This window comes from Mustelus asterias, chromosome 14, assembly GCF_964213995.1.
Source record: "Mustelus asterias chromosome 14, sMusAst1.hap1.1, whole genome shotgun sequence".
NCBI classification, from domain to species: domain Eukaryota; kingdom Metazoa; phylum Chordata; class Chondrichthyes; order Carcharhiniformes; family Triakidae; genus Mustelus; species Mustelus asterias.
In genome coordinates, this window is record NC_135814.1 from 72,748,575 (window position 1) to 72,775,039 (window position 26,465).

A 26,465-nucleotide genomic window follows, 5' to 3' on the forward strand; every position below is an offset into this window, starting at 1 on the left:
TTTGGGATCCTCTACACATCTTGACATTTTGGACTTACAGATCTTTCTAAAGTGTCACAAGCAGTTGCAGTGAAAGCATTGCAGTGATTGCTGGACACTGCTTGCACCTGTAAGATCTCCTGGCACCACAGCACTGACATGATCTGCCACCAACTTGTACTTTACTTGGCGACTGCTTTCTTTGGCCTGGAGTCTTCTTGCCCTTTTGTTGTTTTATGAGCTGGACAATTGGGGTTGTTCTCTACCATGGTTTAACTTCGCCGCACAAAATGGATCAATGTTGCTGGAGAACTTCCCATTCTTTGATGATCTGGATGGCTTTCCAAAGTCAGATATTCTTTAGATTGAAGTATATCCAAAGAGTATCAGCAGCCACTCCCACTACTATTCAGTCTCGCATGAGCTCCAACTTAAGATCACCACAGTAGCAACCTTCGGCCAATCTGTATAACTCATTTATGGAAGAGTCTACAGATCCCTGCACTTCTCTCTCTTTGAGTCTTTGATCACTTCAAAATTCTATTGCTTCTTAGGTTAAAGTGTCAAAGGACATCATGACCTTTTAAATGTTAGCAGAAGATCTGTTTATTCCTTGTCTGGCAATTATATTGGTTGCTATTGGATCTGCTTGTATTCATTTGTTCTGCCTCTGTTTTCTTACTCAAGTCAGATGCTATCACATATCTTAAAAACCTTCTTCTCCATAAGACCCAGTTTTGCGCCTGCCCTGATCTATCTGCCTCAATTGGCCTGCAATGTTCATTTATCATCCATAGTTTTTTTCAGCACAGGGGAGTTTAGGTTCAGTATCTTGTTTCTTTCTTTCTGCAGTTTTCAGGATTTGGCAGATGCCCATCGTGTTTACAGAGCCATTTTACACTTCAAAGAATATGCAGAACATTTTTCAAACAAATTGGCCAGCTAGTTGCTTTCCTGAGCTTGGAGAATTGAATTGAAGCTGATTCTTTGCTCTGACGTCTCTTTAATTACTTCCTTCGATTGCACACAGTCTTCTGCATGCAACCTTCTAGCACTGACTGTGAATCTGGGGTGCAACATTCTTCAAGCCATGCTCATGAAACAATCAGTCTGGCAGTGCTGCTCGATTATTGTGCCAAATTCTAAAGCTTAGTGTAGCCTTCTTTTTGGAATTTACTCACCCTTTCGTGATCTGGCCATGTTCTTTGACTTTGCTTTGGTGGGGGTCCTTTTATGCTGCACATGGATCTTTCTTCTGCACTTTTGCCCCCATGCCTGCAATGGAATTTATGCAATCTCCAGCTGTGTATTCAAGGTTTTCAAGTTAGGCACACTTCTCTCAGGTCAGGTTGTCGTTTCTTTACTTCTTCATTCTTAGAGATTTTGGAGTCCTTCAGCTGCTGCCATCATGTTGTAAGGTTGGATATGGTCTTATGAAAATGTCGAGAGGCTGTATGGTTGAACAATAACAGTTTTTTAATAACACATAACTATATTCATATATACAGGATACCAGCCCTGACAAGGTGCTATCTTCATGCCAACTTCATTCTACACTCACTAGTTCACTCTACGACTCCCTTGTGACTCTACATCATAATGTGGGCTGTACTGTTTCCCCTGTTCCACAGTAACCCTTATAGTTTTAAGTTTAAGTTTATTTATTAGTGTCACAAATAGGCTTAAATTAACACTGCAATGAAGTTACTGTGAAATTTCCCTAGTCGCCACACTCCGGTGCCTGTTCGGGTACACCAAGGGAGAATGACCAATGCACCCAACCAGCACGTCTTTTGGACTGTGGGAAGAAACCCGACCACCCGGAGGAAACCAACGCAGACACAGGGAGCACGTGCAGACTCCACACAGACAATGACCCAAGCCAGGAATCAAACCCGGGTCCCTAGCACTTTGAGGCAGCAGTGATAATCACTGTGCCACCATGCCGCCTCATAGGCTGAACACCCGAGCACCACAGGATGGAGAGTTAAAATGTATACCTGGAAACTCGGGGTTGGGCTCGTGGACTGAATGGGCATATTCAACAAAATGATCACCCACTCTTGTGCTTGGTTTCCACAATATCGAGGAGACTACACTGTGATAATCACCCGGAGAGCAGATCACTCAGTTAAACATTTTAACATTTTCACCAAAGACAAACGTAGAATAAAGACTCTACTCTGATAACTATAAGAGCTCGAAATAAAATGTGTTTCAACAGTTCTAACATTGGGTCTCGGAAGTTCCCATCATAATTCAACACTAATCTCACAGTAACCTAAATAAACTGCCTCTCAGAGTCACATTCCTGACCTTAGTCTAAAGCCACTTCACGCTGCTTTTGAAGTGCAGTCACCGTTATAAAGTCAGGAAATGTGACAGCCAATTTGTGCGCAGCAAGTTCCCCACAAACAGCAATAAGATAAATGACCAATTAAGCTGTTTTAGTAATGCTATTTGAGGAATAAGTGTTGTCCAAGATATTATGAGAATGCCTTTTTCTCTCCTTCAAATAGTACCATGGTATCTTTTGCATCTACCTGAGAGAACAAACAGGATGTCAGTTTATTGTATCAGCTGAAAGATGGCATCTCTGACAGTGCAACACTCCCTCAGTGCTGCTCTTGAATATCAATCTTAAACTGAACCTCCTGATTCAGAGACAAGAGTGTTACAAAAGAGCCACAGCCAAAACATTGCATATCCTGCCAAATAAACCTGAACTTCAGTATCTTTGTGAGCAGTGGAGAGGGGAGATTAAGCTTCAATTGGAATATCTGGAATCGGAAGCCTGCATTTGCCATTTATATTTGCAAACTCAGGCTTCTCCCAAGAAGCTTTGCCGTCCATTGTCTTCCTGGGTTGGGACTACAGCAGTTTCCTTCCCCTGTTACCTTTCTCAAAACGTAATGAAGGTCAGAGCACAGTTAAGACAATACAGAGTCTGAGGCAATAGACCTTTAATTGCCACCTTAATCCCAGTGAACAGTGCAGAATTCTGCTCAATTTATACATCCTGTTTAGCAGTTTATTAATGATTATCACCCTGCTCCCTGGCTTGTCTCTCGTGGGAAATAAGATAATTAACATTTTATTCCAGAGATTAAGTTTGACATTTTTCACTGTCACTTGGAGTGCGCTATCTCTTAAGATTTGCTTTCCACAGCATAACCAACATTACCATTCTTACCTTCTGTGAATTTACAATCTATTTACCATCACATTGATGCTGATAGTCAGTGCATAAAGCTAGAACATTTCTCGTTCTCCTGAAATGACATCCCTCATTCCTCATTTTAAGTACCCTAAAATTCATTAAAATGACTCATTGTTACTTTTTTCTTTGACATAAATCTCAAAGGGAAAGAGCTCCTATTCTCGTTGCATTTTCCATGATAGTGCAGCACTTTCTGGCGCATGTTTGTTATTTTGGTGGATTTGCAACACTGAGAATAGCCATTTCTCTGCTACCTATTAAAATGCACTCTGCGTACATGGCACCAGAGCAACAAGGAAGTGGCAAACCCATGTCACTGCAATCAGACATCAGAGTAAATACCGTTCGTGAGGGGTTACATTCCCACAAATTCTCACAAAGAGTGAAATCGTGAACATACTTTATAACGGGAGTGAATTTGATACATCCAGCTGTCCCAAAATGTGATGTTAGTCGGGTTTTTTCTTTCTCACTGAAGGCACCAGCTGATAATCCTTTTGCCATTACACACATTTATCTCTCTGATCCAGTTCCCCCCTCTCCTTCCTCCTTATTTATTTTCTTTTGTTTTTTCATAACAGATAACCAAAAGCAAAAAGCACTCTCTGAGCCCCAGACAATGCCTTTCACTCTATTACAGCGAGGGAGATTAGAGAGTGGGCTTTCGAGTATTGGACCTCTCTCCCTCTCATTCCAAGTTATTGACAACATCACATTATTGTCCAGCTTGGAGACAACTCATTGCTTGATATCCCAGCATTTAACCCCCCTTATCCCCCTCTCCCCAACATTTAACGGCAGCTGAATGCCGGCGTCCCATCCATTTGATGGCCCTATTAAAGCCTCCTTCTCTCTGTTCTCTCTCTCTCTTTTTAATGAGTTCTCTCTTCACCCTCCATCACTACCCTTCACCCCCACACCCTCAACAGTCAGGAGGATTGAAGGAGAAGTTGCTACCACTGCTGGCCCTCTCTCTCTCGCAGTCCCTCTCTCTGACAAAGGGTCATCCAGACTTGAAACCTTGGCTCTATTCTCTCTCCACAAATGCTGTCAGATCTGCTGGGTTTCTTCAGCATTTTCTGTTTTTGTTGCCCTCTCTCTCCTGTCTGGATGAGGGTGAGAATCTGCTACAAAAGGGAACCTCACTAGCTACCAGACCCAAACACAAGCCGAGAGCAACAATGGAGACAGACTGTAACAACTGGGAGAAACATGCACTGTTTAAATAACCTTCCCTCACTTCATAAAAAATCTCTATAAATGTATGTGCACACACAGCTAACCTGCATTTCGTTTTTTTTCTCCCTGTCGGTATCTCACACACAGTGTGCAGGAACAACTGACTTGTTCCAAGAACTCATCGGGCAGGATTTTCCGGCCATTCCTGCTGGTGGGATTTTCCGGTCCTGCCAACAGTGAGTTCCAGTGGCAGAAGGTGCAAACAACAGGAAACACTGCTGACAGCAGTGGGACTGGGAGATCCTATTAGCGGCTAATGGCGGGTCACCTCTGCAAAACATGCCATGGGATTGTGGAAAATTCGGCCCATTGTTTTTAGTTGCTTAAATCACAGATAGGGGAAGATTTGGGGTCTCAATGGGCAATTGTGTGTGCAAGGACTTTGGTGCAGGTAAACAAAATCGTGAAAAAAACAGTTGTGAACTTTTACTGTACCAAATATGGCTCCAAAGTTCAAATTGGAATTCCAAACTTCAATTTAATGGATAGGACTCAAATCCCCTCAGGGGTCCCACTGAATTCTCAGACGTTGTGCTGGCTCTTTGACAACTCTAGGAGTTCTTGTAAAGGACCTAACCTTGAAAAACGTTCTGGAGCAGCAAGCTAAATGATGTTGCTTGATAGAGGGCCACCATGTCAGTGAAATTGATGTCTGGCCTGGTGTTATGTTTAAAATATGCAGTGGAAAACAAGTTTCGAAGATTGGGGAGATGTACGCTGTCACTCAAAATAAAACTGGCAAACTGTGTTCAGGACAGCTTCTCCAACGGTACTGCACTCAATTCCAAGCCTTCCAAATCTTTAACTTTGGCAGTGAGGAAGAGTTGGAAAAGGATAGGCAGGAATACAAGCTCTGCTTTCCTCTTCAGACACCTACAGGCCAGAACAAAGAGCGTTATCATGTGTCTTTTAGCTTCTGTTCTCGGTTGTTAAGTTTTTTCTTCTTTGTCACGATCATCTCCTCAACGAGCTATTTTCAGATAGCATTCAGTGAGGTGATTATCTTGGTGATTTTAAAATATTCATCCCCAAAATCGTGAAATATGCTTTTTTATGTAGTTATTACCATCAGCCTTCTTATCAGTCAGAACCTGTAGTGAATTATTAACTTTGTGATCTCAGGGATTTTTACAAGGGGGGCAGGGGGTGGTGGCGGGGGGGGGGGGGGGGGGTAGCTTGAATAATTATGTACTAAAATAGAAAACATTGCAATCCGCCTGCTGAAACTTTGCTGAAAATTGGCATCAAACAAAGTACCAGTACAATGCCAACTCATGATTTATTTGTGAAACAAAAGCATCTTTGCAAATTGGTAGATTTGAAAAATTGCCTTCCCTCTCTCCACAATCCCCAATTGTGAAAATTACATTGAAATTGTAACAAACAATATCATTCATTCACAATTGCTTAAAATTGTCCAAAAGTTTAATCTGTTCTTATTATAAATTGATGGTGTCTTTGCTTTTGTCTTTCTACTGTTGAAATAATGAGTTATGCCCTAACGTTCATTATCCAATCGCTGGAGCTGGGATAATCTGTATCATTATTTGTGATGGCTCAGATATCTCCAAATAGACAGGCGCAGTGAATACAGAATAGAGCGCGGAATACTGATAAATGTTTTCTTGAATAAAATAATTGAAAGAAGACAGAGAGAATCTGGGAGAAGCTGAGGAAAGGGTGCAGTGACATTACCTTGTATTTGTTATGGTTTCATTATATCCACAGGCACCGTGAAAGTAGAATTGAAGATCATTTTACAATCAACGAACAAGCGATGTGTGCCTGAGAAAACTTCAGATACTCAGAAAGGCTTCAGCTCCCGTCTATCAAAACAATGAAGAATCAAAAACTACCAGCCAGCATCACCAATAATATTTTTCAACCAATTTAAATTCAATACGTGGAGTGTGTGCTTTATTGAGGCTTTTCACAGTTACTTTATCCTGGTAGGTAAATCTATTAAACTGCCTGCACGATAAGTAACATCTGTACGTGGCACTGTGATAGACATTTTCAATATTAATGGTCTCACGTCTTTTGAGTCACACACTCTGGTATGCTAAGCAACTCTGACAGCACAAGTAATTGTACCTGTACTTTTAAATGGTATAATTTAGTTGTTTACTGGTAATGTCTGCTGGAGTATAGGGGAAAAAAACTCTAATTGGACTCAGAGTTCTCCACCTAAAACTGGTCTTTCTGAATTGAACTGAGTATCCTTCTGGAAGAACTGTGAGCCTTTACAATCCCAATGCCCATGAGCACATTCCAGTACTATGATTTTCCCTAATCAAAAATGTATCAGTGCAAATAAAGCCCTTCTCTAAAATGCTTTCCCAACATATGAGCATGCAAATTAAGAGCGAGAGTAGACCACTTGGCCTCTCAAACCTGCTCTACCATTCAATAAGATCATGGCTCATCTCATTGTAATCTGAACCTCACATTCCAGTCTACCCCCGATAATTTTTCACCCCAGTATTGATCAAGAATCTATCTAGCACTGCCTTAAAAATATTCAAAGATTCTGCTTCCGCTGCCTTTTGATAAAGAGTTCCAGAGACTCACGACCTTCTGAGAGAAAGAAATTCCCCTCATCTCTGTCTTAAAATGAGCGACCTCTTGTTTTTAAACATGATCCCTGGTTCAAGGGCAGCCCGGTGGCACAGTGGTTAGCACTGCTGCCTCACAGCGCCAGGGACCCAGGTTCAATTCCCTGCTTGGGTCACTGTCTGTGCAGAGTCTGCTCGTTCTCCCCATGTCTGTGTGGGTTTCCTTCGAGTGCTCCAGTTTCCTCCCACAGTCCAAAAAATGTACTGGTTTTGTGCATTAGCCATGCTAAATTCTCCCTCAGTGTACCCGAACAGGCGCCGGAGTGTGGCAACTAGGGGATTTTCACAGTATCTTCATTGCACTGTTAAGGTAAGCACTAATAAATAAAAGTTAAAACTTGAAAGATTCTCTGACAAGAGGAAACATCTTCTCCTCATCCACTTTGTCAATACCACTCAGGGTCTGAAATGTTTCAATCAAGTCGCCTCTTACTCTTTTAAACTTTTGTGGATACAAGCCTAACCTCTCCAATTTTTTTAACTCGTAAGACAACCCACCTATTCCTGGTATTAGTCTAGTAAACCTTCTCTGAACTGTTTCCAAAGAAACATCTTTCCTTAAATAAAGAGACCAATACAGTATACAATACTCTTTGATAAGATTGCACTATAGGCCCCCAAATAGTCAGCAGGAAATTGAGGAGCAAATATGGAAGGAGATTACAGATAGCTCTAAGAAAAATAGGGTGGTAATAGTAGGGGATGTTAACTTTTCCAACATTGACTGGGACAGACATAGTTTTAGGGGCTTGGATGGAGAGAAATTTGTTGAGTGTATTCAGGAGGAATTTCTCATTCAGTATGTGGATGGCCCGACTAGAAAGGGGGCAGAACATGACCTCCCCTTGGGAAATAAGGAAGGGCAGGTGGCTGAAGTGTTCATGAGGGATCACTTTGGGACCAGTGACCATAATTCCATTAATTTTAAGATAGCTATGGAGAATGATAGGTCTGGCCCAAAAGTTAAAATTCTAAATTGGAACATGGCTAATCTTGATAGCATTAGGCAGGAACTTTCAAAAGTTAATTGGCGGAGTGTGTTGGTAGGCAAAGGGTGGCTGGTAAGTGGGAGGTTTTCAAAAATGTGTTAACCAGGGTTCAGGGTAAGCACATTCCTTTTAGTGTGAAAGGCAAGGCAGGTAGAAGTAGGGAACCCTGGATAACTCAGGATATTGAGGCCCTGGTCAAGAAGTGTCTTGTCAAGAAGGCCCATGTTGTTTCCTCCAGGTACTCCGGTTTCCTCCCGCTCTCCAAAGATGTGTGGGTTAGGTTGATTGGCAATGCTGAATTGCCCCTTAATGTCAGGGGGTAAATATTGGGGTTACGGGGGTAGGGCCTGGGTGGGATTGTGGTCGGTGCAGGTTTGATGGGCCAAATGGCCTCAATCTGCACTGTAGGGATTCTATGATAAGAAAAAGCAGACATATGTCATGCATAAGCAGCTGGGATCAAGTGGATCTCTTGAAGAGTATAGAGGGTGTCAGAGTAGAGTTAAGAGAGAAATCAGGAGGACAAAAAGGGGACACGAGATTGCTTTGGGAGATAAGGCAAAGGAGAATCCAAAGAACTTCTACAAATACACAAAGGGCAAAAGAGTAACCAGCGAGAGAACAGGGCCTCTTAAGGATCAACAAGGTCAGCTATGTGCGAAGCCACAAGAGATGGGTGAGATCCTAAATGAATATTTCTCATCAGTATTTACTGTTGAGAAAGGCTTGGATGTTAGGGAACTTGGGGAAATAAATAGTGACGTCTTGAGGAGTGTACATATTTCAGAGAAGGAGGTGCTGGAAGTCTTAAAGTGCATCAAGGTAGATAAATCCCCAGGACCTGATGAAGTGTATCCCAGGATGTTATGGGAGGCTAGGGAGGAAATTGTGGGTCCCCTAGCACAGATATTTGAATCATCGACAACCACAGGTGCGATGCCTGAGAACTGGAGGGTGGCAAATGTTGTACCTTTATTTAAGAAGACCTGCAGGGAAAAGCCTGGGAACTACATTCCGGTGAGCCTAACATCTGTTGTGGATAAGTTGTTAGAAGGTATTCTGAGAGACAGGATCTACAGACATTGAGAGTGGCAAGGACTGATTAGGGACAGTCAGCATGGCTTTGTGAGTGGAAAATCATGTCACAAATTTGATTGAGTTTTTTGAAGGGGTAACCAAGAAGAAAGATCAGGGCAGTGCAGTCAACCTTTGACAAGGTACTGCATGGTCGGTTGTTGCACAAGGTTAAATCTCGTGAGATCCAGGATGAGGTAACCAATTGGATACAAAATTGGCTTGATGACAGAAGAGGTGGTTGTAGAGTGTTGTTTTTGAAACTGGCGGACTGTGACCAGCGGTGTGTCTCAGGGATAGGTGCTGCGTCCACTGTTATTTGTCATTTATAGTACTGATTTAGATGAGAATTTAGGAGGCATGTTTAGTAAGTTTGCAGATGACACCAAGATTGGTGGCATAGTGAACAGTGGGCTAGTGGGCTGATGAATAGCAGATGGAGTTTAATTTAGGTATGTGTGAGGTGATGCATTTTGTTAGATCGAACCAGGACAGGCTTACTCAGTTAATGGTAGGATGTTGGGGAGAGTTATAGAACAAATAGATATAGGGGTACAGGTTCATAGCTCCTTGAAAGTGGAGTCACAGGGTAGTGAAGAAGGCATTCGGCATGCTTGGTTTCATTGGCTAGAACATTAAATACAGGAGTTGGGATATCTTGTTGAAGTTGAACACAAAAATGGCAAGGCTACACTTGGAATGCCGTGTACAGTTTTGGTCACCCTATTATAGAAAGGATATTAAACTAGAAAGAACATAGAAAAGATTTACTAGGTTGCTACCGGGACTTGATTGCTTGAGTTATAAGGAGAGGCTGGGTAGACTGGGACTTTTTTCCCTGAAGTGTAGGAGGCTTAGGGGCGATCATACAGAGGTCTCTGAAGTAATGAGGGACATAGATAAGATAGATAGTCAACATCATTTCCCAAAGGTAGGGGAGACTAAAACTAGAGGGCATAGGTTTAAGGTGAGAGATACAAGATGGTCCAGAGGTGCAATTTTTTCACACAGAGGGTGGTGAGTGTCTGGAACGAGCTGCCAGAGGTAATAGTAAAGGCAGATACAATTTTCTCTTTTAAAAAACATTTAGATAGTTACATGGGTAAGATTGGTGTCGAGGGATATGGGCCAAATGCAGACAATTGGGACTAGCTTAATGGTAAAAACTGGATGGCATGAACAGGTTGGGCCGAAAGGCCTGCTTCCATGCTGTAAACCTCTATGACTCTAATGCTCCAGATGTGGTCTTACCAAAGCCCCGTACAACTGGAGCATAACCTCCCTCCTTTAGTAATCAATTTCCTTCACCATAAATTATAATATTCTGTTTGCTTTCCTAATTATTTGCTGAATTATAGATCACCACACCGGGGAAGATTTTATTCCACAAAGCCTTTTGTTGCTCCTAACTCAGATTAAAAAATCGGAGTTTTTACATTCCTTAATTCCCCTGATCAAAAACGAAGAAGAAAGAAAGATTAAAATGTACAGAGAAGACAGAAGGAAAGCGTAGGTTGAGAGGAAAGACAAAAAAGAATAAAAGGTTAAAGAAAATAAAATAAACATATTTCAGTCTTGAGTCCAAAGAATCACCACTATTATCCTGGTAAACCATTGCAGGTTAACCTGAGGTTCTCTGCCCTGAGGTAACTCTCCCCTTCCCCATGTGCTCCTTCTTTCACAGCTCCCCTCCACTTCCTCCTTCTCTTCCATTCTCATCCCAGCATCCTCCATTTTCTGCTCTTCATTTCCACTCTCCCTTCCTCTTCACTCCCCACTCCCCTATCAAACCTCATCTCCCGTCTTCTCTTCCATTCCCCTTCCACCCCCCCGGTTAACCATTTTTCCCCCTTCTTCCCCACTCAAAAATTTCTTTAGAGCAGAATCATTTCTCTTCATCCGAATGCTAAACTTTATTTCCAGGCCTCAAGAGTATTCTGCAGGGTTCAATATTTAGAAACTTTTGGTAAACAATTCCCCATTTTCAATATATTTGAGTATCCTATTTACACAGCCTCAAGCAGTGAGAAACAATCTAAATTATTAATAAAAGTATATTTAGTTTTCCAGATAAAGCTTCAGTTTGGTTAAAGAAATTATTAATGTATGATTGCAACATTGTTGCAATTATAATTTTGGATTGATGTCCTGGAGGAAACACTTAAATAACTTCAGGCACTAAAAATCTCTCAAAGTTACCCATCATGGAATAAAAATAAATTACTGCAGATGCTGGAATCTGAAATAAAAACAGAAAATGCTGGTAAATCTCAGCAGATTTTTTTATCCATTCATCACTACTCTGTTTCTTGTCAATCAGCCAATTTCATATTCATGCTGTCCCTTTCATTCCATGAGTTACAACTTTGCCCAGACATCTGTTGTGTGGCACTGGAGCAAATGCTTTCTGAAGACTGTGTACAGCACATCAACAACATTACCCTTGTTGACCTCCTCTGTTACCGCATCAAAAAACTCCAACAATTTAACTAAGCAGAATTTGACCTCAACAAATCCATGCTGGTTTTTCTAACTAGCCCACATTTGCCCAAGTGAGTGTTAATATTGTCCCGACTTATCTTTCTAGAAGCTTCCCTGCCTTTGCCGAACCTAAATTGACTGGCCTGCCGTTGCTGGACTTACCTTTTCACTTTTTTTGAATAATGGGATAACATTTGTATTTCTCCAGTCCTCTGGCACCACCTCTGAGTCTAAGGAAGACGGAAAAACTATGGCCAGTGCCTCCACAATTCCTACTCTCCCTTTCTTCAGCATTCTTGTTGCATCCCATCCAATCTTGTGAACTTTAAGTACAGGCAACCTATCTAATAGCTCCTCCTTATCAAATTGAAACCTTTCAAGTGTATAAATTACCTCCTTTTCACATTGACTTCTGCAATATCTTCTTCCTTGGTGAAGTATTCATTTAGTATTTCAGCCATGTTCTCGGCTACCATGCGTAAATCCCCTTTCTTTTATTTATTAGTGTCACAAGTAGGCTTACATTAACACTGCAATGAAGTTACTGTGAAAATCCCCCAGTTACCATACTCCTACATCTGTTCGGGTACACTGAAGGAGAATTTAGTATGGCCAATGCACTTAATCAGCACATCTTTGGTCTGTGGGAGGAAACTGGAGCACCCGGAGGAAACCCATGCTGACACAAGGAGAACATGCAGAAAGAACATGCTCCACTCTGTCTTTAGCCAACTTTTACTATTTATATGCCTGTAGAAAAATTTGGATTCCCTTTTTATGTCAGCTGCTAGTCTCTTTTAATGCTCTCTCTTTGGTTCTCATATCACCTTTTCACTTCCCCTCTGAACATTCTCTATTCAGCCTCAGTTATATTACCCACCTGACACCTGATACCAACACACATTTTCTTATTCACCTTAATCTCTCTGTTTTGTCACCCAGTAAGCTTTGGATTTGTTGTCCTGCCTTTCCACTTTGTGGTATTACCCTTGTCTGTGCCTGAACTACTTCTCTATAAAGATAGCTCATTTTTCTGATAATGAGCCAATCTTTGATTCCAATTGATCTGGGCAAGATCTATTCTCATTCTAGTTATCCCCCATTTAATTATTCTTACTGTAGATTGTTCCTTATCCTTTTCCATAACAAACCCAAACCTTATGATACAATAATCATTTGTCCCTAAATGTGTCAACTTATTAGTAATTGCATCCTTTGGCAATTGTGTTGTTAAAGACAGGTGAAGATCATTGGTGGCACAGTGGTTAGCACTGTTGCCTCACAGCGCCAAGGACCCAGGTTTGATTTGCGGCTTGGGTCATTGTCTGTGCAGAGTCTGCACGTTCTCCCTGTGTCTGTGTGGGTTTCCTCCGGCTACTCCAGTTTCCTCCCACAGTCTGAAAGACATGCTGGTTAGATGCATTGGCCAAGTTAAATTCTTCCTCAGTGTACCCGAATAGGTGCCAGAGTGTGGTGACTAGGATTTTCAGAGTAACTTCATTGCAATGTTAATGTAAGCCTACTTGTGACACTAATAAATAAACTTAAAACTTAAAAAAACACCCAAAAGAGTATAAATGGACATGGCTGGAACAGTTGGGTGTGGGGAAGGAGATTGAGTTATGCTACTCTGAGAATAAACTTGCTTAAGGTAAAAGGCAAGCTTTAGATTTGTTCCTTCACCACATACTATAATTGGAATGAACAAAGGTAGCAGAGGATGAACATGAAGCCTTGATGATTGGTTGCTGTACAGAAAGGTTTTTTCTCTGTCTTCTGAAGGATTGAGAAGTATACTATTGCTGACAAATTTAAGTTACAGGATGGCAGGAGGAAGATGCAAAATGTCAGGGTTTGATTATCCACTGATTTTCTCAGGCGGAACCATATACGCAATGGAAATGGAGGTTGAGATGTGGACACTGGTTACTTCATTACTCAAAAAGAAGCAATTAATGGCTCTGGCTTTATCATTACCAGTAACAAGTAAAATTAGGTGTAAAGTGTTTTCAGAATGGAATGTGAATGACTTGGATAATGAGGAGGGTTTGGACCTTCTGATGTAGTTTTTGGATAAATTCTACAAAAATGATGACTTATTGGAAGCATGTGAAGCCTGGTCAGCCTTTGATAGATCTAACAAAATGGATAATCAGTCCATGGAGGAATATATCATGGAATTTGACAGATGTTATAAGAGACTGGAGAGATTTGAACTTGACATGCTGGAGTCGGTGTTAGCATTTAAGTTACTTGATTGTGCATGCATTTCTCATGTCAATAGACTTTTGGTATTGACAGGGGTTCAACTCCAAAGTAAAGGCTCTCTTTTAGACCAAATGATTGCTACCCTCAAAGATTTCTAGGAAGACAGTCACTGCTGGTTACTTTCCTATTCAATACAAGCACCTCTGCAATAAAGCAGTGGAAGAATTTGATGGTGGCTGAGTTTTGAGGTCGACAAAACATTAAATGTAGATTCCAGTAAAAAGTCAGGGTTATTGGTAGGCGGTCTGAAGATGGCTGCACTTTTAATCAATTTGAGAGTTGAGACAAAAAGTGGGTCTGGGATGGTGACTGCAGACATAAACCTGAGAGATGCATGAGGCACAGGTAACCAGTGTTACTGATGTGATTCCAAGCATCATTATGTGATGTGTCGCCTGCAGCATAAGAATCCAGTTCTTCAAATAACATATGAAACAGATAATTCCAAAGCTAAAATGATGATGGGACAGCCATGAAGGAATTGTGTTTGTCACTGAGAGTTTGATTCCACTGATGAGTATTTTGATGATGGATTCATTCAACGATGTAGTTTTAGTTAACGGTTGCACTTCCACGGTGTGTGGGGTAAACTGGCTTAACTGCTACCTGGAGTCTCTTGGTAAGGCAGATTAGCAGGAGGTCAACAAACATTAACATTCTATGTGCTTCAGGTTGGAGATGACAGCATGTTAGCATTTTCCAAAAGTGTAGTCTTCCCTTGCAGGATAGCTGGAATCACCCTTTTCATCAGTACAGATGTGGTTTCTAGCGATATACTTCTATTGTTAAGCAGGTCTTCCATTGAAAACAACACAGATGATGCTAGACATGAGGAATGTCAGAGTGATTGTGTTTGGGAAGACTGCGGATCTATATTTTACTGATCAGGCCATTGCTGCCTGTCGTTAAGGAAGCAGAACTTTCTCATCAAACAATTCAGAAAGTGTTGTTAACTTCTGGGAATAAGTACTTGCTGGACAAAAAGATTATCTTAAAGCTGCGTAGATAGTTTACTTATCAAAACTGAAAGCTTTACTGTGAGATGCTAGAGAGCTTGATAAAAAATACAGTCACAGTTCAGCATGGAAGTTGTACAGAAATATATATAGAAAAACATCATCACATGCGGGTGTGAGCTTGCGACTAGCCAGGGGATTTAATGATGCAGTGACATTGGATTTAAAACAGGACAAGATAGGGGTGATTTTTGTTCTTATAAAATATATATAAATATAAAATCACAGAATCCTTACAGTGCAGGAGATGGTCATTCAGCCCATCGAGACTGCACCGACAACAATCCCACCCAGACCCTATCCCTGTAACCCTACATACTTACGCTGTTAGTCCCTGACACTAAGGGGCAATTTATCATAACCAATCAACCTAACCTCCAAATTTTTGGATCAGATTGAGCATATATACATTGTCAGGACAAACAGACCATTGTCGGTAGGGTCATGGAGAAATGGGTGGGAAAAGAACTCGGAAAACTAACAAAATTCCTAACAGATAATAGTGGGGAATATTCCAGAGATAGAAATGTGTGAAAATTTGAACGTCATGGTTATGCACACTGCAGTTGAGGGCCCTTTCAGTGTGAGAGAAACCATGCAGTGATAGGTGACATGCTATGTAAAATATGGCTGATGAACCAGGTTGTAAATTGCAAACGGAACTTGCATGGCAAGTGCATGCAAAGAACTTTTCAAATCGTTGATGGATACACAGGTGCCAGTTGATGTACGCCAGGAATCCGAAGTTGCCTTCGGTCCTATCAGATGCTCCACCTGCTCCAGAAGGGACGAATATTAGCTCTACATTTTCTGCTCATCTGAATACTTTGCATGCAAGCAGAAAGCCTTTCAACAAATCTGAGGTTTTGGAGAAAAATCGAACCTTACAGAGGCCAGGGAGGGAGTGAACTGGTGGGGATCAGTTGATCAGAGCTTTAAAAAAAGCAGTGCAGCAAACCTTCCCTGAATTCAGCGGCAGAGTTCCCAACATCATGTCAGGGTTCAGAAAGTGACACGGGGTAAGAGGAAGCAGCTGACTGGGTAAGGTCAGGTGACTCAGTCTCAGCCAGTTGGGGACTGACCCTAAATAGTAGTAAATTAGAAAAGTGTAACATTAAGAGGTTTACTGAGAAGCACCAGGGATAGGCAAAAGTCAGAGGCTGCATAATAAAGAGATAAGTAATTTTAATAAGTAATACAAGGACAAGTAGGTCAAAGTAGAATTAGACAAGGAGACTAAGTTAAAGTATCTTTTGGACTAAGTAATTTAAAAAGCTAGCACATAAGATGAAGTATGTTTAAGTTGAAGACATGGCATGAGCTCAGCCATGTGGAATGTGTGACCTGACAGACCTGTCAAGTCTGCAATTGCAAACCTGACTCCAGGATGGTGTGTTGCCTCTCTTGGGTTAAGGATGTCACTGAACGTCTGCAGGGCATCCTAAACAGGGAGGGCGATAACTCAGATGTTGTGGTACACATTGGTACCATCCATATAGGGAGAATGAAGAATGAGGTCTTGGCAAGTTGGATTGAAAAGTGGCTTAGTGGTAAGTGACTTAATGGTAGGTGGTTTAAAAGGCTGTTTGTGTGACTGGAGGCTGGTGTCCAGTGGAGGACCATAAAGATCAGTACTAGGTCCCTTATTGTTCATGATTTTTATAAACAAAATAGTGTACGGATGACACAAAGATTGATAATAAGAATGCAGATGACACGAAGATTGGCAGGGTGGTTAATTGTGAGGAAGAAAGTCTTATGTTGCATGAAGATATAGATATGTTAGTCAGATGAGTAGAGCAAATGGAATTTAACCCTGAAAGTGTGAAGTGATGCACTTTGGAAGGAGTAACAAGACAAGGAAGTACTAGATGGAACTATGGTGTAGTGGCAATTACAAAGACTTGGATGAAAGAAGGGCAGGACTGGCAGCTTAGCATTCCAGGATTTAGATGCTTCAGGCAAGATAGAGAGGGTGACAAAAGAGATGGAGGTGTTTCTTTACTGATTAGGGAGAATATCACAGCTATGCAGAGGGAGGACACCTTGGTGGGATCACGCAGTGAGGCCAATTGGCTGGAACTCAGGAACAGGAGCAGTGCAAATCACACTGTTGGCATTGTACAACAGGCCTCCCAGCAGCCAGCACGAAGTGGAGTCACTGGCATGTCAGCAGATTATGAGAATTATGTAAAAACAGGGTTGTTGTAATGGGCAATTTTAACTTCCCCAATGCAGACTAGGATTCTTTTAGTGCCAAGGGCTTGGATGGGGCAAAATTTGTTCAGTGTGTCCAAGAGTGCTTTTTGAGGCAATATGTAGATAGTCCAACTCAGGAAAGGGCTATCTTAGACCTGGTTCTGGGAGACAGACAAGTGATTGATGTCTCAGTGAGGGACCATTTTGGGAACGGTGATCACAATTCTGTAAGTTTCAAGATACTTGTAGAAAAGGAGAGACATAGTCCCAGAATGAAAGTACTAAACTGGGGGAAGGCTAACTATGACAGTAGTAGGCAGGAGCTAGGGAATGTAGACAGGAGGCAGCTGTTTGAGGGTAATTCCACATCCGATGTGTGGGAGTCCTTTAAGAGTCAGTTGTTTCTCGGCCTTTTGGCTAAGATCAAGTGTAGTATGGATTGGATGCTGCACTTGGTTGAGGTCATTAGGTTACACTGAAGCTTCATATGTTTCATATGAAGCAATTTTTAAAAGCGGAATCTCGGCCTTTTGGCTAAGATGCAAATGAGCTCAAGTCTTGGAGGAGGAACCTCCCCCTTCTCCAATCAGCTTGGCTCATGTAGATCAGGCCCAGGACAGGGTGATTTGGTCGCTCGCCCTGTCTTGTCAGCCTGGATCTGAAATGTCTCAACTTGTTGAGACTCTGAATTGGATTTGATTTGATTGAATTGGAAAAGTATTTAAAAAAAGAGTCAGTTGTTTACAATTCAGGACAAGTATGTCCCTGTAAAAATGAAGGATAAAGATGGCAAGATTTGGAAACCTTGGATGACAAGAGAGATTGTAAGCTTAGTGAAAAAGAAGAAGGAGGCAAACATAAATTTCAGGAAATTGAAAATGGATAATGTGCTTGAGGAATACAAAGATAGCAGGAAATAGCTTAAATGGGGACTTAGGAGGTCAAAAAGAGGCCATGAAATGTCCTTGGCAGGCAGGATGAAGGAAAATCCCTAGACTTTTTATGCATATATAAGGTGGAAGAGGATGGCTATGGAAAGGGTAAGTCCACTCAAGGACAGTGAAGGGAATTTGTTCGTGGTGTCAGATGAGGTGAGTGAGGTCCTTAATGAGTACTTTGCCTCATTATTCATAAGGAGAAGGATGTGGCCGATGATGAATGTAGAAAGGAGGATGATAACATTCTAGGACATGTTGAGATAAAAAAAGCGAAGGCTTTGAAATTGGAGGTTTTGAAAAACATTAAGGTGGACAAATCCCCAGGGCCGGATAGGGTCTATCCCAGGATACTGAGAGAGGCGAGGGAAGAAATTGCTGAGGCTTCGGCCAAAATCTTTGTATCCTCTTTAGCCATGGGCAAGGTACCAGAGGATTGGAGAGTAGCTAACATTGTTCCTCTGTTTAAGAAGGGCAGAAAAGACAATTCGGGAAATTACAGGCCTGTGAGCCTTACATCAGTGGTGGGGAAATTATTGGAGAAGATTCTTAGGGACAGGATGTACTCACATCTGGAAGCGAATATGCTTATTAGCGATAGGCAGCATGGTTTTGTGAAGGGGAGGTCATGTCTCACAAACTTGATTGAGTTCTTTGAGGAAGTGACAAGAAAAATTGACAAGGGCAGGGCAGTGGATGTTGTATACATGGACTTCAGTAAAGCTTTGATAAGGTTTCTCATGGCAGGCTGATACAGAAGGTGAAGTCATATGGGATCCAAGATGAGCTGGTAAGATGGATACAAAACTGGCTTGGGCATAGAAAGCAGAGAGTAGCAGTGGAAGGGTACTTTTATAACTGGAGGTCTGTGACAATCAGTGTTCCACAAGGATCAGTGCAGTGACCTCTGTCATTTGTAATATATATAAATGATTTGGAGGGAAATGTAGGTGTCTGATTAGTAAATTTGTAGATGAAACAAAAATTGGGGGAGTAGCAGATAGTGAGGAGGATTGTCAGAGGATATATTTGGATATAAATCGGCTAGAGACCTTGGCTGAAAGATGGCAGATGGAATTTAACCCAGACAAATCCCCAGGGCCAGATAGGGTCTATCCCAGGATACTGAGAGAGGCGAGGGAAGAAATTGCTGAGGCTTCGGCCAAAATCTTTGTATCCTCTTTAGCCATGGGCAAGGTACCAGTGGATTAGAGAGTAGCTAACATTGTTCCTCTGTTTAAGAAGGGCAGAAAAGACAATCCAGGAAATTACAGGACTGTGAGCCTTACATCAGTGGTGGGGAAATTATTGGAGAAGATTTTTAGGGACAGGATATATGCGATTTGGAAAGTATACACTAAATGGTAGAGCCCTGAAAAATATTAGCATACAGAGGGATCTAGGGGTGCAGATCTACAGTTCCCTGAAGAAATCATAGATCATAGAAAAGAAATCATAGAAACCCTACAGTACAGAAAGAGGCCATTCGGCCCATCGAGTCTGCACCGACCACAATCCCGCCCAGGCCCTACCCCCATATCCCTACATATTTTACCCGCTAATCCCTCTAATCTACGCATCCCAGGACACTAAGGGGCAATTTTAGCATGGCCAATCAACCTAACCCGCACATCTTTGGACTGTGGGAGGAAACCGGAGCACCCGGAGGAAACCCACGCAGACACGAGGAGAATGTGCAAACTCCACACAGACAGTGACCCGAGCCGGGATTCGAACCCAGGTCCCTGGAGCTGTGAAGCAGCAGTGCTAACCACTGTGCCACCGTGCCGCCCCGTGCCAACTCAAAGTGGTCAAGAAGGCATATGGCATGCTGGCCTCTATCGGTTGGGGCGTTGGGTATAGGAATTGGAAAATCATGTTGCAGCTGTATAAGACTTTGGTTAGGCCGCATTTGAAGTATTGTGTACAATTCTGATTGCCACACTACTGGAAGTATGTTGATGCATTGGAAAGGGTGCAGAAGAGATCTACCAGGATGTTGCCTGGTTTGGAGGATATGGACAATGAAGAAAGATTGAATAAACTTGGATTGTTTTCATTGGAGTGTCGGAGGATGAGGGGGGACCTGATAGATTATGACAGGCTTGGATAGAGTGGATAGTTAGAGTATTTTTCCCAGGGCTGAAGGGGCATAGGTTGAAAGTGAGAGGGGGCAAGTTTAAAAGAGATGTAAAGGGCAAGTTTTTCCACACAGAGGATGGTGAATGCCTGGCACGTGCTGCTGGAGGAGATGGTGGAAGCAGATTCTACAACAACATTCACGAGGCATCTGGATAGATACATGAATAGGGAGGGAATAGAGGAAAATGGACCACATAGAGGCAAGAAAATATTAGATTAGAGAGGCATCTGTGTTGGTGAGCCAAAGGGCCTGTTCCTGTCCTGTGCTGTTTTTTGTCCTTTCCTCAGTGAACAGTAGGACACTAGGAAGTTCAGAGGAACAGATAGATCCCTAAAGGTGACACAACAGGTTAATAGGATAGTTTAGAAAGCATACAGTACACTTGCCTTTATCAGTTATGGAATAGATTATAAGAGCAGTGAGATTGGAGCTGAACAGAATTTTGGTTAGGGACAGCTGGAGTACAGTGTGTAGTTCCAGTCACCTCACTATCAGAAAGGTCTGGATAAAAGCAAATTACTGCGGATGCTGGAATCTGAAACCAAAAGAGAAAATGCTGGAAAATCTCAGCAGGTCTGGCAGCATCTGTAAGGAGAGAAAAGAGTTGACGTTTCGAGTCCAGATGACCCTTTGTCAAAGCTAAAAGGCATAGAAAGTGAGAGATATTTATACTGCAGGGTGAGGGAATGAAAGATGAGTCATAACCACTGAAACAAGGGGAAAGGCTAAGAGGTGTTTTTATTCTCTCTATGGGCTGACATTAGCATCCATAAGGTGGCATGGTTGCACAATGCTTAGCACAGCTGTCTCAGAGCGCCAAGGACGAGGTTCAATTCCAGCCTTGGGTCACTGTGTGGAGTTTTCACATTCTCCCCGTGTCTGTGTGGGTTTCCTCCAGGTGCTCCAGTTTCCTTCCACAGTCCAAAGACGTGCAGGTTAGGTGAATTGGCCATGCTAAATTGCCCCTTAGTGTCCCAAATTGTGTAGGTTTGGGGGATTAGCAGGAAAATATGTGGAATTTCGGGATATGGCCTGGGTAAAATTCTCTGTCAGAGAGTCAGTGCAAACTTAATGGGCTGAATGGCCTACTTCTGCACTGTAGGGATTCTATGATAACTCTATGAATTCTATGAAGACAATCTATTCAAAAAGATAGTTACATCAAGTTGGAACAAATGTAACAAATATGCCAGAAGATGCCAGTGTAAGGGGTGTTTTAACAGATATTTTGATCTTTATTTTATTTCATCTCAATATGGCTCCTGAAAATGGCTTATGATGAATACCATTAGCTCACGTGGATAGTCTAAGGGCAATGGGTTTTGGTTGGCAAGAGTTTTCATCAAGTTGGCATGGGGCATTAATTTGACAAAGGATGGACTTGGGGCATGAGTTGGCATGGACAATATGAAGACCCATGGGGATGGGTGGGTGGCATAAATTTGCATGGGTGGACCTTGGAAAGTGGATGGGAAGGGTGGTGGGGTGTGAGGGATGAGAGCTAGAGAGCCTAATATTTAACAAAACTACTGGATCAAAGTAATAGAGCAGTGAGGTGGGCACTTTAAACAACCTGAATCAGTATTCAGCAGCCCCGGTGGCCACCTCCAATCTGTGTTTGGGGACAGTGGGCTTGACTCCATCCTGCATCTGCTGTTTCACCACCTCACACCCACCCCCTCCCCCCTCCCTGGGTCCCCCTCCCCCAATGATCCCCCCAACCAGGGAGTGAACATCGAACCATTCTGGTACTTTTTCCCAAGTCTCTTCCTGTTGGGAAACACTTCAGTGGTCATGGGCATTCAGCCTCTGATCTTCGGGTAAGCGTTCTCCAAGGCCGCCTTCATGACACACGACAACGCAGAGTCGCTGAGCAGAAACTGATTGCCAAGTTCCGCACACATGAGGACGGCCTCAACAGGGATCTTGGGTTCATGTCACACTATCTGTAACCCCCACGACTTGGGCTTGCAAAATCTCACTAACTGCCCTGTCTGGAGACAATAAACATCTCTTTAACCTGTGCTTAACCCTCTCTCCACTCACATTGTCTGTACCTTTAAGACTTGATAACCTGTAAAGACTCGCATTCCAACCATTATTTTGTAAATTGAGTTTGTGTCTTTATATGCCCTGTTTGTGAACTGAAATCCCACTCACCTGATTAAGGAGCAGTGCTCCGAAAGCTAGTGGTATGTGCTACCAAATAAACCTGTTGGACTTTAACCAGGTGTTGTGAGACTTCTTACTGTGTTTACCCCAGTCCAACGCCAGCATCTCCACATCATGACTTTTTCCCAAGGCAGCCTCAGTGAGCTGAAACATATCCCAATTTGAGCTGCCAACCTTGGGAGAAAAAACCCAACACTATGGGTGGAATTTTCTGGCCGCACTCGCCCCAAAACCGGAAAATCTCTTCCAAGGTCAACGGGATTCTCATGGCATGCATGACGGGAAGATTCCAGTCTGTCCTTTCTGCAACCCAAATTCATTCTTTTCTTCTGCAAGCCCTTTTGAAATCCAAGCTTGACCAACTTAATCCTGGACTTCCTAATCCACAGACCACAATCAGTAAGGATAGACAACTACACCTCCTCCATGATCATCTTCAACACCAGAGCTCAGCAAGGCTGTGTCCTCAGCCCCTTATTATACTCCTTACACACCTTTGACTGTGTGGCCAAATTCCTCTCCAACTCGATTTTCATGTTTGCTGATGACACTACCGTAGTGGGTTGGATCTCAAATAATGATAATATACAGTACAGGAAAGAGATAGAGGATCTGGTGAACTGGTGCAATGACAATAATCTTTACCTCAATGTCAAAAAATGAAGGAGAGAGTCATCGACTTCAGGAAGCGTCGTGGAGAACATGCCCCTGTCTACGTCAATGGGGACGAAGCAGAAATGCTCGAGAGCTTCAAGTTTTTAGGTGTCCAGATCACCAGCAACCTTTCCTGGTCCCTCCATGCGGACACTATAATTAAGAAAGCCCACCAACTCTACTTTCTCAGGAGACTAAGGAAATTTGGCATGTCTGCTACAACTTTTACAGATGCACCATAGAAAGCATTCTTTCTGGTTGTATCACAGCTTGGTACAGCTCCTGCTCTGTCCCTGTCCAAGACCGTAAGAAACTACAAAGGGTCGTGAATGAAACCCAGTCCATCATGCAAACCAGCCTTTCATCCATTGACACGGTCTGCACTTCCCGCTGCCTCGGAAAAGCAGCCAGCAAAATAAAGGACCCCACGCACCCCGGACATACTTTCTTCCACCTTCTTCCATTGGGAAAAAGATACAAAGGTTTGAGATCATGTACAGCCAACTCAAAAACAGCTCCTTCCCTGCTGCCATCTGAAGTTTGAATGGACCTACCTTGCATTAAGCTGATCTTTCTCTACACCCTAGCTATGACTATAACTCAACATTCTGCACTCTCTCCTTTCCTTCTCTATGAATGGTATGCTTTGTCTGTATAACACACAAGAAACAATACTTTTCACTGTATACTAACACATGTGACAATAATAAATCAAATCAAAAATAATAATTCGCCCCTGATTTATTTTCTCTTTTTTCTCTTTTCAGACTTGGAGATGATTTACTGTGTGGAGCTAAATCGGTCCTGTTGGTTTTTCAATTTAAACAAACATCCAAAATTAAAACTTTATATCTGGAATGAATGAAAGCATAATTCACTCCAATTCAGTTTGACATTCTTACCAATAGCTTCATTTGGCTGATGATGAAAGTGTTGATTATTCATGGCTGTCGTGCAATTTAGGCTAATTCTGGCCTAAGCTTCCTGGTGTGGGAAACCAGCAGGATCCGATCAGCCATCTATCTCACATCCCATTTGATTTAAACCCTGCCTGGCTGGAAGTGGCCGAGCGGATGAGCAGCATTGGTCTTGGATTCAGTGCAGGAAGCAATTTAACCCTAACCAGGACAGGAAAAGTGTGGACATTTGCTGATTGACCTACCTCCTGTGATGTACAGGTCCCCCCACACACTCTTGTTTTGCCAAGTATACTCCATCCCATCAATCCACATAGGTTTCAACCGCACCCATGTGGTGAACCATTGCTGGTTACCACCAGGAGTGCTGAGCCATGGTTTGGCCAGTACTATGAGTCTGTAGATATGTTACTGTTGGGGTTAGGGTTGGGCTGTTCTACCTGTTAATATAGTCCTATGGTACACTCCAGTTGGCTCCGCCTTCCGGGAGAGGTATAAAGGTCACTGCTCTGCCTGGTGACCCTTTAGTCTGGGATTGTATATTGTATATAGTAGCTCTGTTATTGTTGGTAATAAAAGCCTTTATTTCCCGGGTACATCCAGCCTCCCGTGTGATTTATCGCGCATCAACCCACACTCACATTCTACACAGCCCAGATTCAACTAGGCACTACTGACCATTTGTGTAATACTTATGCACTGTGAGACACCCGTATCATAGTCACACTCATCGAATGCACTCTTTTCATCTGGTGATTAGGAGATCTCCACCTACAGGTCTGTTCTTCCATCCCTTGTAGGAGAAGAGAATACAAAATGCAAGCCAAGGGAATGGGTGGCAGGTGGGCTGCTGCAAGCAGTCCAGCTAACAGATGTAGAGAGAAAGACTGTGAAGCTAAGTGGCACATCTGCTCCCTCTCTATCGGAAGTGGAGGAATTGAGAACATGTAGATACCTAATGGCAAAATAAAAAATATCTTGCACACAAATTTTGACTTTATTTTAACAATCACTGAATGTTGAAGATGAGTACGGTAATTGACAAGAGTGTTACTTTGCCAGGATTAACTTCCAGGGCCTTTGTACATTGAGTCAGAGGGCCTGATTTTACCATTTTCATTCCAAGTGCTGAATCTGGGCATAATTCAGGTCCGATTTAGAAATCTGCTTTCAGGTGCCCCCATACGTACTTAGCCAGAAAAAAAAATCACCAGTCCCATTCGTGCTGTGGGCGGGGCTTAGCGCACCCGAAACGATCGGAGCTCTGAACTGCGCATGCGCAGTTAGAAAAAAATTGAAAAAGCGCGCCTGTCACATCGCTCCCAGGCCGAATAATGCCTCCCCCTGGCCCCCACAGACATTGCCCCACCCCCACAACATTACAGACCCAACCATTCCCCCACCCTCCGCCACCCAGAACAATCGTGGCCCCCTCCTCCTTTCCCCTCCACCGATCTCAGGCAGAGAGGCAGCAGACACCTCCCCTTCCCCCCACCGATCTCAGGCAGCGTGGCAGCGGACCCCCCTTCCCCCCCCCATTGATCTCAGGCAGAGTGGCAGCGGACCACCCCCCTTCCCCCCACTGATCTCAGGCAGTGAGATCCACCCTTCCCCCTTCACCCTACAGATATCAGGCAGAGTGATCCCCCTCACACCCACCCTGGACCCTCCCGCACAAGGCCCCCATCTCACCTACACTCCGATGGCTGTGTGACACCTCCCGCTCTCTCTCCTGTCACTAATCATTGAGGCACTGATCCACCCCCCTCCCCCCCCCCCACCCCCCTCTCCCCAGCAGCACACCTGCAAGCGCTCACTTGCTTTTCCCTCAATGCTAACAAGCAAACTGCATGGAACTTGCTGGAATGTTCTGTCAAACTGCCTGCAGCTGATCTGCCCTAACGAGGGGCAGCTCCATAAAAAACTCCAGAATGGACAGGCAGGCAGTGCAGGACAATGTGCGCACGACCAGCCCCCTGATTTTCTGAGCACGATTTGGGGAGGCTGCTGGATGCAGCAGAGGCGATGCGGGACACTCTCTTCCTCCCAGGATGACGCAGACCCAGGGGGGCTGATGGCCATGCGGCCTGGGAGGCAGTTGCCGCCTCGGTCAGTGCCGGGGCACTGGTCCCCCGAACCGCGAGGCAGTGACGGAAAAAAATCAATGACCTCATCCGTGCAGCAAGGGTGAGTGCTGAACCCCATTCAGCATGCTCCCCCATATCTCCCCCAGATCCTCCTATTCCCAGCACCCTGCATGCTCCCAGCTCCTGACCCCCAAGCACCTCCTTCCTTTCCCCCCAATGAGCCCCATTTTGTTTGCCCTCTAAGGGTCACCACCTGGTTGTCTGCATGAGTCACGCCACCATTTATTTCATGGTTCCTTCTGTCTCCACAGAAGAAGACCGAGCACAACACCCGTGAGTGGGCAAAGACAGGGGGTGGTGAGCCAGACCTCCAGGTCCTCACCCCGTCCGAGGAGCGGGCGCTGGAGCTCCCCAGAGAAGGGGAGACGCGGGCTGCCAGCGACTGCATGGTCGGTCTGCCATCCAGACGTGAGCACC